Here is a 15,691-nt window from a genome sequence, read left to right on the forward strand (position 1 = left end):
TCATTCACTAGTGGTGTTGACTATAAATAGAGGTAGAGAGTGAGGAGGTTAGAGGTGTGAAATATTTTTGTTAAACTCCTTTGGAGAGAGCGAGGGCATTTAATTGAGGAAGGCTTCCAAAGATTGTAACTTTTAGTTGCAAATTACATAATAGATAATTTTTTCAACCGCACTTTAAACTTTTCTTCTCTGTTGTTGGATGAATGAGATGGAGATGAGAATGTATTAGAGAGGGTTTGCATTTTCTTGCCTTTTCTCTTTTATTTCGCTTTTTATTGCTGTATTTAGTGTAGATTATTTTCTATGCTTTGTGAGTTTAGATTTTATTTTCTTGTTAAATAGCGCAAGAGGCTTAGAACCCTCTTGCCTTAGATTTATTCCATGCTTATAGAATAGACATTTAATTTCTTGCATTTAATTCTTGCAATTTTATTTTGTAGTTTAGATTTTGGCACTGTTATTTTGTAGTTAGATTTTAAATTTCTTATACTCATTCACGCGTTGCAGCTCAGAACCCTCTTGGGTTTAGTTTGTTTCTTTTTGTTTATTTTATTTTGTTTTGATTCGCTTTAGGCCTCAGAACCCTCTAAGGGAATCACCCTTTTCTAAGAAGTGGGTTTCAAATTGTAGACTACCGCATATCTATAATTGAATGCCACCATCTTTAATTTTCCTTGCATTTTCTTTGTATTCTTGAATTTTATTTGTATTTATTCTTGATTTTATTGTCCTTTTCCTCTTGCCGGTTATTGATCCATATGTCATTCTTTGTCAGATCGCATTCTCACTTATATCTCGTTGCCCGATTTAACACACTATACTTCCACCTCTCTACTCTCTCCACAATCACATTCACGTTAATCAGCTCTTCTTGTCACACACGACAACATAAGAACCGGATTTTATATTTTCTCGCTACAAAACACCGTTCCTCGATGGGGGATCGATATCTTAAATGAACTATAACTTGACACGGTTGTGCAGCTTGCAACGCTTTGTTGTACATGTTTATGCGCATCAAGTTTGGCGGCCGTGCCGGGGAAGGTTGCTTAAGGTAGGTTTGTAATTATCTTTGAGGATGTCATAATTGTCAGTCTCCTACCCACGTTTCAGAGGAATGCCCTCTCTTAGGAAACAATCATTCATTAGAACAGATGAACGCTGCATTCCAGCACCCTAGAAATGATCCATTTTCTCCAACCTACAATCCAGGTTGGAGAAATCATCCCAACTTTGCATGGAATCTAGGAAATTCTCCCGGAACTCAAAATTTCACTCCTTCAGGTAAGTCCTCTTTCTAGTTTTTAATTCCACCCTTTAGCTACTTCTTCACAATTAGAGACAATTAGGACTTAAAAAAGAAGAAGAGATTTTATTTTTTGTTGACCATAATAAAATTCATCCTCCACTTTGACATTTACTAACAAGATAATAAATTCAAACAAATCCCCCCTTCTCATTTGTTTGATTGTTAACCCTAATTAAAAAAAAAGATTTTTCTTTTCCATCCTTTTTAGTTGCTTTTAATTCATAGGGTTGCATTTCATATAGTGTAGGAATTCACCAAGTGATTTGAGCATCTTGATTTGACACACACTTAAAAATATTTTTAAGGGCAAAACCCCATAATCAAGATAAGGTGAGGGATTTCATCACCCTTTCCTTAGCCCAAAAATCACTAATTCCTCACTACACCACCCAAGCCTAATAAAACTCATTAGACGTTGGCCCCTAAGGATTCGAGCTCAATAAGGAACAAGAAATCCTTAAGTGAACCGGTTTAAGTTTTCTCAGATTAGTTGGTGTCTAAGGCAAGGTTTAGGGGTTGCGTAAAGCGCTCCGCAAGGAAAGAGGTACTTAATTGATCTTTGATCACCCTCTAGTACTATCCTTACCTGGCTAACTACCTGGGTAAAACTTTGATCTTTTCACTGTAGGAGTTTTTGGTTAGGAGCTGGTCTAGTTGAGTTAGGCTAAACCCTAGAATTAGAGTTGATTGAAAAGTGATTGTTTTGATTTGTTTCAGTTAGGATTTTTCTTTTTCTTTATCTTCTAAAAAAAAACTAATTTTCTTTCTTTTTTTGAAAAAAAATAAAAAATAAAAAAAATAATAAAAAGAAATATTTTGGTGTATGCAACAGTGGATTAGGGATAATACACATCGATTAATTCGCTTTGAACCAATCATAGAAATGGAGCATCCTAATCCACCCGTTCTTCATGATATGTGCTATCCCATTAGGAATGCAATCCCCTCATGCATTAGGCTCCCCGAAACAAATGGAATAAGTTTTGAGCTTAGACCGCAATACATAAACATGCTTCCCAAATTCCTTGGTAATGAAACAGAAGACGCATATATTTTTATTTCGGAATTTGAGGAAGTGTGTATTATGATTAAAATGAGAGAATTAAATGAAGATGCGGTTAAGCTTAGATTTATTCCATTTGCTCTTAAGGATAAAGCTAAAAAATGGCTGTACAGCTTACCAACAAATTCCATCTCAACTTGGGATGAATTTGTCACCGTTTTTCTTAAGAAATTTTTTCCTATTCATAAAACGGTAAAGCTTAGGAACAGCATTCAAAACTTTAAAATTATCCCGGGAGAACCTTTTTGGAAGTATTTTGACCGATTTAAAGATCTTCTCATCCAATGTCCTCATCACGGTTTAGAGAAATGGCGATTGTGCCAAATAATTTATGAGGGATTAGATTATTCTGCAAAAACTTCCTTAGAATCAATGTGCCACGGGGATTTTATGAGGAAAAATGCTGATGAAGCTTGGGAGTTTTTGGAGAGTCTTTCTGAAAAAACAATGCAATGGGAACAGTGCGATGACAGGGTTTCATCAGTTCCCCATTCTAAGTCTAGTGGTCTTTCCTTGGAGTCAAACATTGCTTCTGAAGCGAAGATGGCGACAATTCTGCGGAGGTTAGAAGCCTTAGAAATTAAGGAACGAGCTCCAGCTCAACTCAATCATGTTTCTTTCCCAGGATGTCATAATTGTCAGTCTCCTACCCACGTTTCAGAGGAATGCCCTCTCTTAGGAAACAATCATTCATTAGAACAGATGAACGCTGCATTCCAGCACCCTAGAAATGATCCATTTTCTCCAACCTACAATCCAGGTTGGAGAAATCATCCCAACTTTGCATGGAATCTAGGAAATTCTCCCGGAACTCAAAATTTCACTCCCGCTTCGACCCAACATTTTCCTAGGGGAAACACAGTTCCATTCAATTCTCATTCACAATTTCAACAACCCAATCTGCCGTATCAAAATCAGTCTCCTCCTCATCAAGCTGTAATTCAAACTCCTCACAATCCAGATCAAGATAAACGTCTCAATGTCTTGGAAAGGGGTTTAGAAACCATAATTAAGGCCTCTACTCAAACCACGAATATGTTGACTCAAACATCTAGCACGTTGAATTCCTTCATGCAATCAACCGGACAAATGCTCAACTCCAACACTCAAGCTATAGCTAGATTAGAATCCCAACTTGGTCAACTAGCTAGTGCCGTGAGTGAAAGAGAGAAAGAAAAATTTCCGAGTCAACCCGTGGTCAACCCTAATAACACAGGATGCAGTTCATCCTATGAAGCTCAAGTGAATGCAATCCATTCACTTCGGTCAGGTAGACAGGTCGATAATCAAGTGAGAACTCCGCCAAGTCAAACTCTTGATCCTGTACAAATTCCTTCTCCTTCTCCTTCCGATGAATCTATTCAACAATCACTCCCCTCAGATGACCAAGAACCTGAATCTGAACCTGAGCTTGCTTTTGATAGATTTAGACCGGTTGCTCCCTTTCCAGATAGACTCAGGTCTAGGAAACACTCTCCTCAGGAGGAGAAAATCCTAGAGACATTCAAGCAGGTTAAGGTCAACATTCCTCTCTTAGATGTAATTGAACAAATTCCATCTTATGCTAAATTTTTAAAAGAATTGTGCACTAAGAAGAGGAGAATAAATGTTCCAAAGAAAGTCTTTTTAGCCGCCAATATCAGTGAAATGCTATCAAATCCCATACCTTTGAAACGTAAAGATCCAGGTTCCCCCATCATTTCATGTATCATTGGTAATACTCACATTGATAAGGCGCTTTTAGACTTAGGGGCCAGTGTCAATTTGCTTCCATATTCAGTCTATCAGCAATTGGGTCTAGGTGTACTAAACCCAACCAAATGCACCTTACAGTTGGCTGATAGATCTGTCAAGGTCCCTATGGGTGAGTTAGAGGATGTTCTGATTAAGGTTGGAGACTTTATTTTTCCAGTAGATTTTGTAGTTTTGGAAACACAGCCTGTTTCCAATCCCAAAGGACAGACACCTGTCATCTTAAGAAGACCGTTCTTAGCCACTTCTAATGCTCTCATCAACTGTAGAACTGGTTAAATGAAGCTGTCCTTTGGGAATTTGACTGCTGATCTCAACATTTTTAATCCAGGGGACCAACCAAATAATCAGCCTCTAGAAATAAACTACATTCAGGAAAGATCAGAAGAAGAAAAAGAAGAGTGTGATTTAAGTTTTGAGGAAATTTTTGATGAAGAGTTAGAGTTTTTAGAAGAAGCAGATCAGGTCCTTGAGAATAATAAAACTGTGTTAAACATTTGCTGCTTTGAATTAAATTTTGAAGAACTCTTTCTTGATGAACTTAGATTCTTGGAGAATAATCAACAACCAAATTTTCAGAACTTCACAGAAGAATTGGTTGTTAGAAAACAAAACTTCACAGTACAAGAGTCTAAGTTCATTAAGAAATGCAAAATGCATGACACCAATAATACCTACCTTACCTTATTGCATGAATTACTGAACACCCCGAAATGCTTGGAAATTCACATTATTAATTATATCATTCTGAATTTGTTTAAAATACGGGGAAGAATTTTCAACAGTAAGGTAGGAGTCAATGTAGAACAGGAACTCTTCATGTTGAATATTTCATTCTACATTGTTCATTTTGTTTATTTCAGAATAATAAAAAGAATTTATTCTTCTCTCATGTGAGAGTTTCTTGTTCAGTTGTTAAAAAAAAAGAAAAAAAAAGAAAAAAAAAGAGAGAAAAAAAAGAAAGAAAAAAAAAGAGAAAAGGAAAAAAAAAGAAAAAAAAAGAAAAAAAAACAGAAGAATAAATTTTTGTTTTCATCCTCCTCAGACCAAAGGTAATTGCAGATTTTTATCAGCCGACCAAATGTAAGTGCTTCACTTCTTATCTGCTTTACTTTATGCATCATAGAGTTTGCATTAAGGATAATGCAAAATTTAGGTGTGGGGGTGAGAATTAGTTATTTTTTCTCTTTATTTTACATTTTTAGTTACATTTTTCCCTTTTTCTTTAAAAAAATTTTATAAAAATATTGTCACTTGCCAAATTTTTCTTAAAAAAAAATTATAAAAATATCGTCACTTGCCAAATTGATAGAGTTATGTAATAATTGATTTATTTGATAAATTTGAAATTTTCTAATCCTTAGTTGGTTATTTACTTAAGTTCACCTTTTATGATAACTCTAAATAAATTTCTTAAGAATTGATTTTCAAAGTAGTATACTTTACTTAAGCCTTAACTTGGACTTTTATTTAAAATAATGAAATTTTTGCATGCTTAGCTTAAAGTTGAAAATAATTTTTCAAAAGTGTCTTGATTTACATATTTCTTCAAAATATATATACATACAAAAAAAAAATTTTGCAAAAGAAGAGTGCGAAAAATGGGCACCAAAAAAAAATATATACTCTTGAATTCTAGGTGATTCTATCTTATAAAGCCTAAGCTGACCGAGTAATTAAGCCCAAGGAGTATTTCCATACTTAATGACCTAAGCCCAATTGGGTTGGGATCCATTGGCCCAAAACTCGTTAAAAGGTCACTTAGAAAGCCCGTTAAAGTAGAAAAAAAATCACCAAGGATGAAAGAGTTAAAAAAATAATAATAATAATTTTTTTTTAATAAATGTTTTATAGTTGTATATATGGTCTTGGAAAATATTTTAAATCAAGCAACTTGAAAATTATTCAAAACAAAGAGTTAGCATGTTCTTTTCAAAACTTTTAAATTAAATTTCTAAGTTTGGCTTGGTTTTGTATTGCTACAATGAGAAGATTTTCTTAAAATTATACCTTAGAGTTATATATAAATGTTTTCTTGAGTGATAACTGACTCCAATTAGATTATCTAAAAGTTATCAAGTGAATTTAGTTATTTACTGACTTCTTTAATTTGGCAAGTTGACCGAATTTTGTGGGTATATTCACTGCAAACCCTCACGAGACTACAACTCGTCCACTAGGGTAACCTAGGGGTTTAAAGGCTTGTTGTATGCGCTAAATATAACCGCGATTCCTGCGAAAGTGAGTTAGGATTTTCTTTTTATTTTCTTTGCTAGAGGACTAGCAAAAGTTTAGGTGTGGGGGTATTTGATAATCACATTTTATTACAATTTTATACCCTCATTATCTATTTTACATGAATAAATATACCATTAATAATTGTTGATTAGCTTAGTTTTCACATAATTGAATGAAAATATAAATAAATATTATTAAATATAAAAACCCCTCAAAATATCTCTTCTCTATTTTGTAGCATTTTAGAAGCCCATGAAGCAAAAGCTTAAAAGAGGAAAAGAATTTGAAAGCCCAAAGCCCATTAAAAAAATTGATTACAACCATGCATTGGACCGAATTTATGTGCTGCATTTATTTCCGAATTTAGGTGTTTACTTTGCAGCAGCTCTTCAATTTGGATGCAAGGATATGTATGGGCCGGACTGCTGGGCTTTTGATTTTCGTAAATCAAATTCCATTACCTGCTGACTTGGCTTGGTGTGCATGGGAGATTTGCTGCAGTTCAAGTCCAACTCAAGAAGTGGGCCTCTAGGGAACCAGGGCCGGATTTTTGATGCAGCTCAAGTCCAACTCAAGAAATCAAACTCCTAGGTGACAATAAATCAAACTCCATGACCGGATTTTCTTCAAATCAATGGGCCGAAAATCACATATGAATGGGCCGCTGCAGATGTAAAAATTAAATAAATCATATGTTGGGCTAGAGAAGAACAAAAAGCAAATTCAAAGGTAGAGATTATTGCTTTGGGCTCAAGACAAATCCAATGGCTCATATTCATTGAAGATTACTATAAATAGGGGTAGAGAGTGAGGGGTTAGAGGTGTGAAAATTTTGTAAACTCCTTTTGGAGAGGAGGGCTACTCTTAATTGAGAAGGCCTTCCAAAATTGTAACTTTAGTTGCAATTAATAATAATAATTTTTCTCCTCTTTAAATTTGTTCTTTCTCCTCTTTGTGGAATGATGAGGATTTTATTCTTGAATTTTATTTTCTTTATTTTGATTTTTATTGTCCTTTTCCTTCTTGCCTTATTGATCATATTCATTCTTTGTCACATCCATTCTCACTTATATCTCGTGCCGATTTACACACTATCACTTCCACTCTCTCTATCTCTCCATGATGAAATTGATGACGTTGTTCGTCTTCACTTCTCTAAGCGGAATCGCTTCAGCCCATTTTGAAAAGTAATCCGTGATTGCGAGAATGAATCGATCACCTTTGACTGAAGGGGGAAAAATAGGACCGACAATGTTCATACCCCATGTTTCGAACAGCCAAGACGTGGTTGACGTGTGTAAACGCTCTGGTGGTTGGTGCATATAATTTGCATGTATTTGACAAGCATGACACTCTCGGGCGTATTCGATTGCATCACGAACCATTGTTGGCCAAAAATATCCCATTCTCTTGATGCGATCATACAGTTTGGGACCATGTCCATACCCCATGTCTCGAACGGCCAAGATGTGGTTGACGTGTGCAACTGCTCTGGTGGTTGGTGCATGTAATTTGCATGTATTTGACAAGCATGACACTCTCGGGCGTATTCGATTGCATCACGAACCATTGTTGGCCAAAAATATCCCATTCTCTTGATGCGATCATACAGTTTGGGACCGGGCTGATGCGCACCACATTCTCCTTCGTGTGCTTCCTTAAGAACTTCTTCTGCTTCTTTGTTCGAAAGGCATTAGAGTAACAAACCATTGTACCCTCTACGGTATAATGTATGGGTCTTAGTATTATAGAAGAATCTTGGTGCTCTTCGGCGGATTGATTCCCTTTCTTTTACATCCTCTGGCAAAATACCATACTGGACGTAGTCAATGATGGGAAAACGCCAATCTCGGGACTCAGACCCAATTTGAGTTGAATTCACCTCCTTGGTGTTAATGTTTCCATCCTTCCTCTTCAATATCCATATTGTATATGGGTATGCAGAGCTGATGCGTCCTTACTGTGACTAACAGCTCAGTTTCGGGAGGCTGCGCAAGTGATACCGCTAGTGCTGCCAGTGCATCCGCATAAGCATTCTGGAGACGAGGGATGTATTCAATAAAGAATTCTTCAAAAGAGTCTGCCATTTTGATGGCCTCCTGGTGGTACGGGATCAGGTCTTGGTTCCTGACTTCATACTCTCCACAGACTTGGTTGACTATCAATTGAGAATCTCCAAAAGCTTCGAGATATTCGACCCCCAGCTCCTTGGCGAAACTGAGTCCAATGAGAAGCGTATTGTACTCTGCTACGTTATTGGAATATGGACTAGTCAATGAATAAGCCCGAGGCATCACATGCTTCCCCGGGAAAATTAAGACAACTCCAACTCCGGAGGAGACTATAGAACATCCGGGGGTTATTGCCTTATTAACTGCTATCGAAGCACCATCGAAGTATAATTGCCATACTTGTTGGTGCGATATAGTGTTAACCTCGTGGGTTTCATCCGGCAAGTCATCATATACTTCTGCCGTATCTGTGGTCGGGTTTGCCGCCAAAAGATCACAAATCGCTTGTCCTTTGATCGACTTCTGCTACTTGAAGTGCAGATCATATTAGAACAAGAGAAGGGCCCACTTCGCTAACTGCCAAGCCGGTTGCGTCATAAATACCCGTACTGGATTAACGTTAGAATTGACGTAAATCGTCTGTCCAACTAAATAATGCTGCATCTTTTACATTGCGAATACCAATGCGAGGCATTCTTTCTCAATCATCGGATACCGAGACTCAGCACCTATCAAGGTCCGACTTAGGTAATAGACTGCCTGTTCGTGACCATTATCATCGTCTTGTGCTAGTAAGGCACTTATCGAGTGGTTCATCGCCTTGAGATAAATCAAGAACGGTCTACCTGATTTTGGTGCAACGAGAACAGGAGGATTCGTCAGATATGTTTTGATATCTTCGAATGCTTTTTGGCAGGCGTCGTCCCAAATAAATGACACCCCTTTTTTGTTTAGTTCAGAGAATGGTTGGCACTTCCCAAAAAGATTTGAGATGAACCGCCGGATGTAAGCTAAGCGCCCTTGCAATCCTCTAAGTTCTCTTAGATTTCTAGGGGGTTGCAGTTCATGTATCACCTTCACCTTATCAGGATCGATATGTATACCTTTAGTGGTGATGACGAATCCAAGGAATTTTTCGCTGGACATCCCAAGGAAGGATTTAGTGGGGTTCATCTTCAATTGATGACTCCGCATGAGGTCGAACATCGTCTTCAAGTCCTTGATGTGATCTTCTTTGTTGCGGCTTTTTACAACCAAATCATCAACATAGCATTCGACTGTTTTCTTGAGATGTTCTTGGAAAATCTTAGTCATTGCTCGCTGGTACGTGGCGCCTGCATTCTTTAGACCGAAAGGCATTACGGTGTAGCAAAAGACACTGAGGGGCGTTCTGAAGGCTGTATGCTTCTCGTCATCTGGGTGCATCTTGATTTGGTTATATCCTGAAAAACCATCCATAAAAGACATTCTCTCAAATCCACATGTATTGTCGATAATGACATCTGTGATTGGGAGAGGAAAGTCGTCTTTTGGACATGCCATGTTCAGGTCTCTGAAGTCGATACAGATCGTGATTTTACCGTTCTTCTTCATGACGGGAACAATATTGGCTAGCCAGTCTGGATGTTGTTCCTCTCGGATAAATCCGGATTCGATCAATTTTTTAACCTCTGCCTCAATGGCTTCCATAATCTGCGGACGAAACCGTTTTTGCTGTTGTTAGACAGGTTTGGCATCCGGCTTGATATCGAGGCGGTGCATTGCTACATTAGGGTCGAGCCCTGGCATATCTTCATAGTTCCAAGCAAAGACGTCAATGTATTCCCTGATGAGAGCAATTAATTCCTCCTTCTCATTTGAGGGAAGATTATCGCTGATGAATATAGGCTTTGGGTTGGCCTCGTCACCCATGTTAACTTGGACTATTTTATCTTCAGTGGGGGGCTCCCTCTGTTCAAACCTATCACCATACTGCATGTTCAGGTGATGAACCCATAGATCTTCCCATGTTGGCATTTGATCATCGTTCTCCATTGTGGACGGATCAGCTGTAGCCATGTTCGCCATTAGGGCTTTGAAAGCTTCCCCCAGACTTGTATCGGAATCCCATTCCGATGCATCTAACGAATTTCCATCTTTGTATTGCTCAGATGATTGGTTATTGATTAACCATCAACATTCGTCTTCTAAAGAAGATTCATACCCCAACCCTCATCTGTATTTATAATAATCATCTGGTTTCCCTTTGGGTACATATGTCACTTTGGGTGGAATACGAGGACCTCGATCGAAGTATAGACCTTCTCCGAGCGTGAAATTATATCCCTGCTTTTCCATGATCTTGCGCGCTTCCGGGCTATACTTAGATAAATGCCGACCAGGTTTGTCATCATTCTCATTTTCCCTTAAGAAATGATCCGGTAATGGAGAGCTTTTTCCTTTACCGTAAATCACTTCTTTTTCACCTCCTATTTTGGTCGGGATGACCAGGGTTGTTCCGAAAGAATGCTGGAGGCATTCCTTCGCTATATAGGATGATCAAAGCAGCATATATAAATCAGGATTATCATACAATTCTTTTATCACATCATCAAGAGACAGGGAGTACTCTAAATCATTATTTATTTCATTATTGGCAAGTTGCCAGTTACAACTGCCCTCTGACGATTGTTCATCGTCAAGGTTGATTACAAATGGTACAATGTCATTTAAAACATAACCTCCATTGTAATCAAATCCGGCTTCGGTATCAGCTTCTTCTCCGCTGTCCGTGCCATGGGCCGATGATTCAGTATCGGATTCGTTACCATAAAGGAGAATTCTTCGTCTGCATATCCTCTTTGGTGAAGGTAATGCAGGGAATGTTTTTAGCCGCTATATTACAGTGTTGAATTAACGGTCCTGGCTCTTCAAGTGCCGGCTTGATCCGAGTAAGGAACACTTCTGAATTGGCCCCGGCTTCTTGCAAGGCTTCCCTTGTTTCTTTAGACAACCGTAGCAACTCATACAATATAATCCGCGCTGGGATGTTAGCTAGTTGAGCCATAATATCGAAGACGTGCGGAGTGTTCGAGCTTTCCGGTTTATCTCTTCCAATCGGATGGTTGAAACGAGACTGCTTTGGATTCTGAACCTCCTGGGGCCTCTATTCTTTCTGTTTATCAACCGGCTATCGTTGAGCTTCTTCAACCGGTTTAGGAGTTGTAATCATACCCAGCTCTGTGAGAGTTTTGGCTGGTCCCCGTTTAGTCACCCCCTGCTCCGCTAACTGATCACTAGGTGATGGATAGTTGAAGTGATACTCATTTCCGCTTCTAGTGGCGAAGACTTCCTGTTCTTCTTTGGAGAACGGGAAAGTAGGAGCTTCATTACCATCTTCTTCGAAGATCATGGAGGTAGCATTGCAAGACTTGCCTTTACCCTTCTTGGTCGAGGAAGTCGTCCACTGATCGTCTTCAATTAGATCGGGATGAACCTAGAGGATTTCTCCGTTTGGGGCTGTGTGTGGCACAAGTCCTTTTTGGCGCTGTCCGTGTGGGTCGTCGTTTACCATCTTCATTCCTACTTTGGTGATGCATTCTGGTTTAAACCATGCTGTGGGCACCGATCCAAAGCTGATTGAAACCGCATTTGCTCCAACATTCTTGGACGGCTTCGGGGTTATGACGCCTACATCAATTAACGCCTGGATCTTATCCTTGAGATGATAGCATGACTTGGTAGGGTGATGGACCGCTCTATGGTATGCGCAATACTTCGGATACGTCACTTTGCTCGCCCCTTCTTTATCCACGATCGACGGTAGCTGGATTTTGTTATTCTCCAACAGGTACTTGAAGATGCTAGGCACTTCATCATCTTTGAAAGAGTACACTTTAGGAAACCTTGGCTCCGAAGATTTCTACTTCTGAGGCCGTTGTTGCCATTGCGACTGCGATTGTTGTGGCGCTCGCTGTTGCGGCTGTTGCTGAGGTTACAATTGCAAAGTTTGATTAGCATCAACTGCATTAGCATGTGCCTTACCTTTCCCTCGTGGGACGAAGTTTTGTTTTGGAGCATTCATCGCCAGTTGGCCTCTTTCCGCCTTCTTCCTTCTGAGGAATCGCTTGGCTTGCTCTCCTCGGACCTTCAAATCCTTCCATGTCTTGGATGGTGCTGTCCCCATTGCTTTCAACACGTCCAACACGAGGTTGTTGTGGCAAGTCTGGAGAATGAATTCCTCGGTGATCGGGTCCCGACAGTTCATCGCCTTGTTCCGGAACCTTTTGACAAAGGTGTCAACCAATTCCCATCTTTCTGTTTCCCATCAAGTAACGACCCGATGGATATCTTGGTGTCGTCATCAAAGAAGTTAGCGAGGAATTTAGCCTCCATGTCGTCCCAGCTATTCACGCTTTCTGGTTTGAGGCGACGATCCCAATCGAAGGTGGCTCCACGAAGAGTGCCAACGAAGGACCGTACCATCAGAGGCTCATTACCAGAGATAACCCCCAGGTGCGATTTGAAGTAAATCAAATGCTGAGTGGGTGAACTCATCCCATTAAACGGTGTGAAGTTAATTAGATTGAACTTCGCCAGATATGGGATCGATTCCCATTCTCTTGGGTATGGACAAGGAATGCCTGTTTTCTTCATCTCTTGAGCGGAAATCAATGTATTGATTTTGCTCTCAAGGTTTTTGATCTTCAAGCTTTCACATGTGTTTTCACTAGCATTCTCGTTACCACCCCCTGCATTGACGGGAGGATTATTGGCGTTATGAGTCTCATTCGCATTTGTGTCCTCATCTTCCAGATTAACCTGGTTACGACGACTTGGCTCGCCTTGCTGGTTCGTCAATGCTTGGATTTGTTGGTCATGCATTTCTCTCATGTTCTGCATGGCCATCTGCATTTCGAACCTGAAGCTCTCCTGTTGTTTAGCCCATGGCCTCTTCAAGCATCTTGGCCACTTGTTCCGCACTTATCATAAGTGCCTCGCGGGGTTGTCCCTCGCTGGATACCGTATTATCTGATGCAACCGTGGAGCCGGCATCAGATTCTTCATCTTCTGAAGGTAGTCTTGTCCGAACTCTACCATAAGTTGCTCGTTTGATGGTTCCGGACTGCAGACGGGTTATACGTCGGGGTGCTTTCAGAATCGACTCGAGATTATCCCGTGTCGATGTCCCTTTGCTGGTCATATTTGTGGTGACCCTTGGAAATTCTCCATCTTTAACCACCGTTCTTCTTCGTCGGAAATGCCTAGGCCTTGGTTTTGGCGTTTCGGTACTAAGTCTTTTGAAAACCAAAACTCTTTCAGGAACTGTATTGGTGCAGTTACACTCCGACAATACTGCCCGAATGAGTTTGGAACAGGGGCATTGGGTCTCTATTCCTCGAGGACTCCTCTTCCTGGTTTTTCTCGTACTCCCATCATGATAGTACAACTCGTCAGCTTGACAGTCGGAGTAACCTATCGTGTGTGGGCACGACTTCTCACGTATAACATTATCGTCATCAGACGATAATGTTTCCTTCTGAGGACGAACTGCCTTCTTTAGGCTTTCAAAAGTCACGCGCCTTGAAACATGCCTTTGCGGGCGTGAGTTCTCAGCGGGCTCCTGGACTTCAATGCGGAAATTGGTGCGCCTAGCTGCCCTAATCTCTTTGTCATGTTGGAGGTGTCGGCGACCCCCAGCATGTTGAGTCGTTCGGGGCTTCTTCATCGGGCCCAAACGTTCTTAAACTGGATCTTTGCTTCTTTTATCGGGAATTGGACCGAGGCGCTCCAAAACTGATCTTCTTCTTTGGGAAGATTCCGCGTGATCTCCCGGAGTAGCCATGGGAATTACCGGCGACTTCGTTTGGTTCGCCGAAGGCTGGATTTGCGTTGAAGGCTGCAACGATTGTGCCTTAGCCTGAATCGCCGCTTCAGACTTCGGCCTCCATACTTGGCGGGTTGGTGGCGGCTTCTTGACCACTTCCTTCTTCAGTCTTCTATGGGCTTCTTGGACTCGAGCCCGTGCCTGCGCTGACAGTGTGCGGCGCTTGCGAATGCGCTCATCAAGCGTTGAACGATTCTGTTTGACACGGATCCATTCACTCGTTGGCGGCTTGGAGGAGCTGCCATTCACCGTTTGTTGAGGCTGTTTGCCTCTCCTGTTCTTCAGATCCGCGTTGTAGTGGATTCCGTCCATGGACTTCATCGCTTTTGCGAGTTGGCGTGCTAGGCATTGACGTCGCCTCTGGCGGGCTCTCTTTGAGAGAGTCACAACGCCTTCAACGGTGGAGGCATCAGCGAGAACAGATTTGACCTGGTTGGAGATTGGTGGAACATCACCCGATGCGACTTTGGCATCAGTTGGGGTGAGAGCTTCGTTGGCATTTTGCACTTCTTCATACCAACAAACTTTTCTCCTGGAGGAGAACTTCTTGGACTTGCGAGGGGAGGTGGATCCGGACGAGGATGACAGATACTCCTCGAACTTTTGCTGGTCGAATTCATACTCGACCTCCTCCTCGACCGGGATTGAGATCCGCGGCTGTGACGCGACGATCTCGGTAGCGAGATTGGTGGCTCCCACTTTGGTCGCCAGATTGTTCGTGGGAAAAATTGTTGCTTTCATTAAAGTCATTGCACTCTTTGGTAACAGTTTATCGGTTATAGAAAGATCCGGTCTTTTTATAAGATCTGGTTACAACGAGATCAAAGGAAAAAGAAAAGGTTACAATCTTTCTTGTTTGTCGAACGAATCACGAGCTCCTGTTTTGCGGTCACTCGCTTTTGTGGGTTCTTTGCCTGCGCTGGGGTTAATCCGTGGACTATCGCGCGATCTGAATCTTCCTCTCGGGATCTTATAAAAAGACCTGAGAGAGGAAGTTCTAGAGCATCCACGCCAAATAAGGCAGGAGTTCGAGAGAGGAAGATCAGATCTGAGATCCACACGGTAATACTCCGGATCAAAACTTGGTTTTTGATCCCGATAAGGCTATTATTTGCTTGGTGAAATAGTATCCCCGGTTGTTATTTCCTTCGTGAAATAGCACCCGTTATAGGCACTCAGATCTCTGACTTAGGAGCCACCTTTTGGTGGCTCGGTTTTGGCCGAGTCCTCCAAATGTTGGTTTTCGACGTTTTTCGGTTTCCTTGTTGATTTGGACTCTGATTTGTTGATCTGAATCCTGATTTGGCAGTAAACCCGATTCGGTGTTTGAGTTCGAATCCGTTCTATGGTTGGATGACTCATTGACTCACCGAACCGTTAGCTTGATTCCGCATGCGAGTGGATGTATTCCATTGTTTGCGTGCGTTTCGTTAGCCTCGTCGCCTCGTTGA

Source organism: Asparagus officinalis, chromosome 1 (genome assembly GCF_001876935.1).
Source record: "Asparagus officinalis chromosome 1, Aspof.V1, whole genome shotgun sequence".
Lineage (NCBI taxonomy): Eukaryota > Viridiplantae > Streptophyta > Magnoliopsida > Asparagales > Asparagaceae > Asparagus > Asparagus officinalis.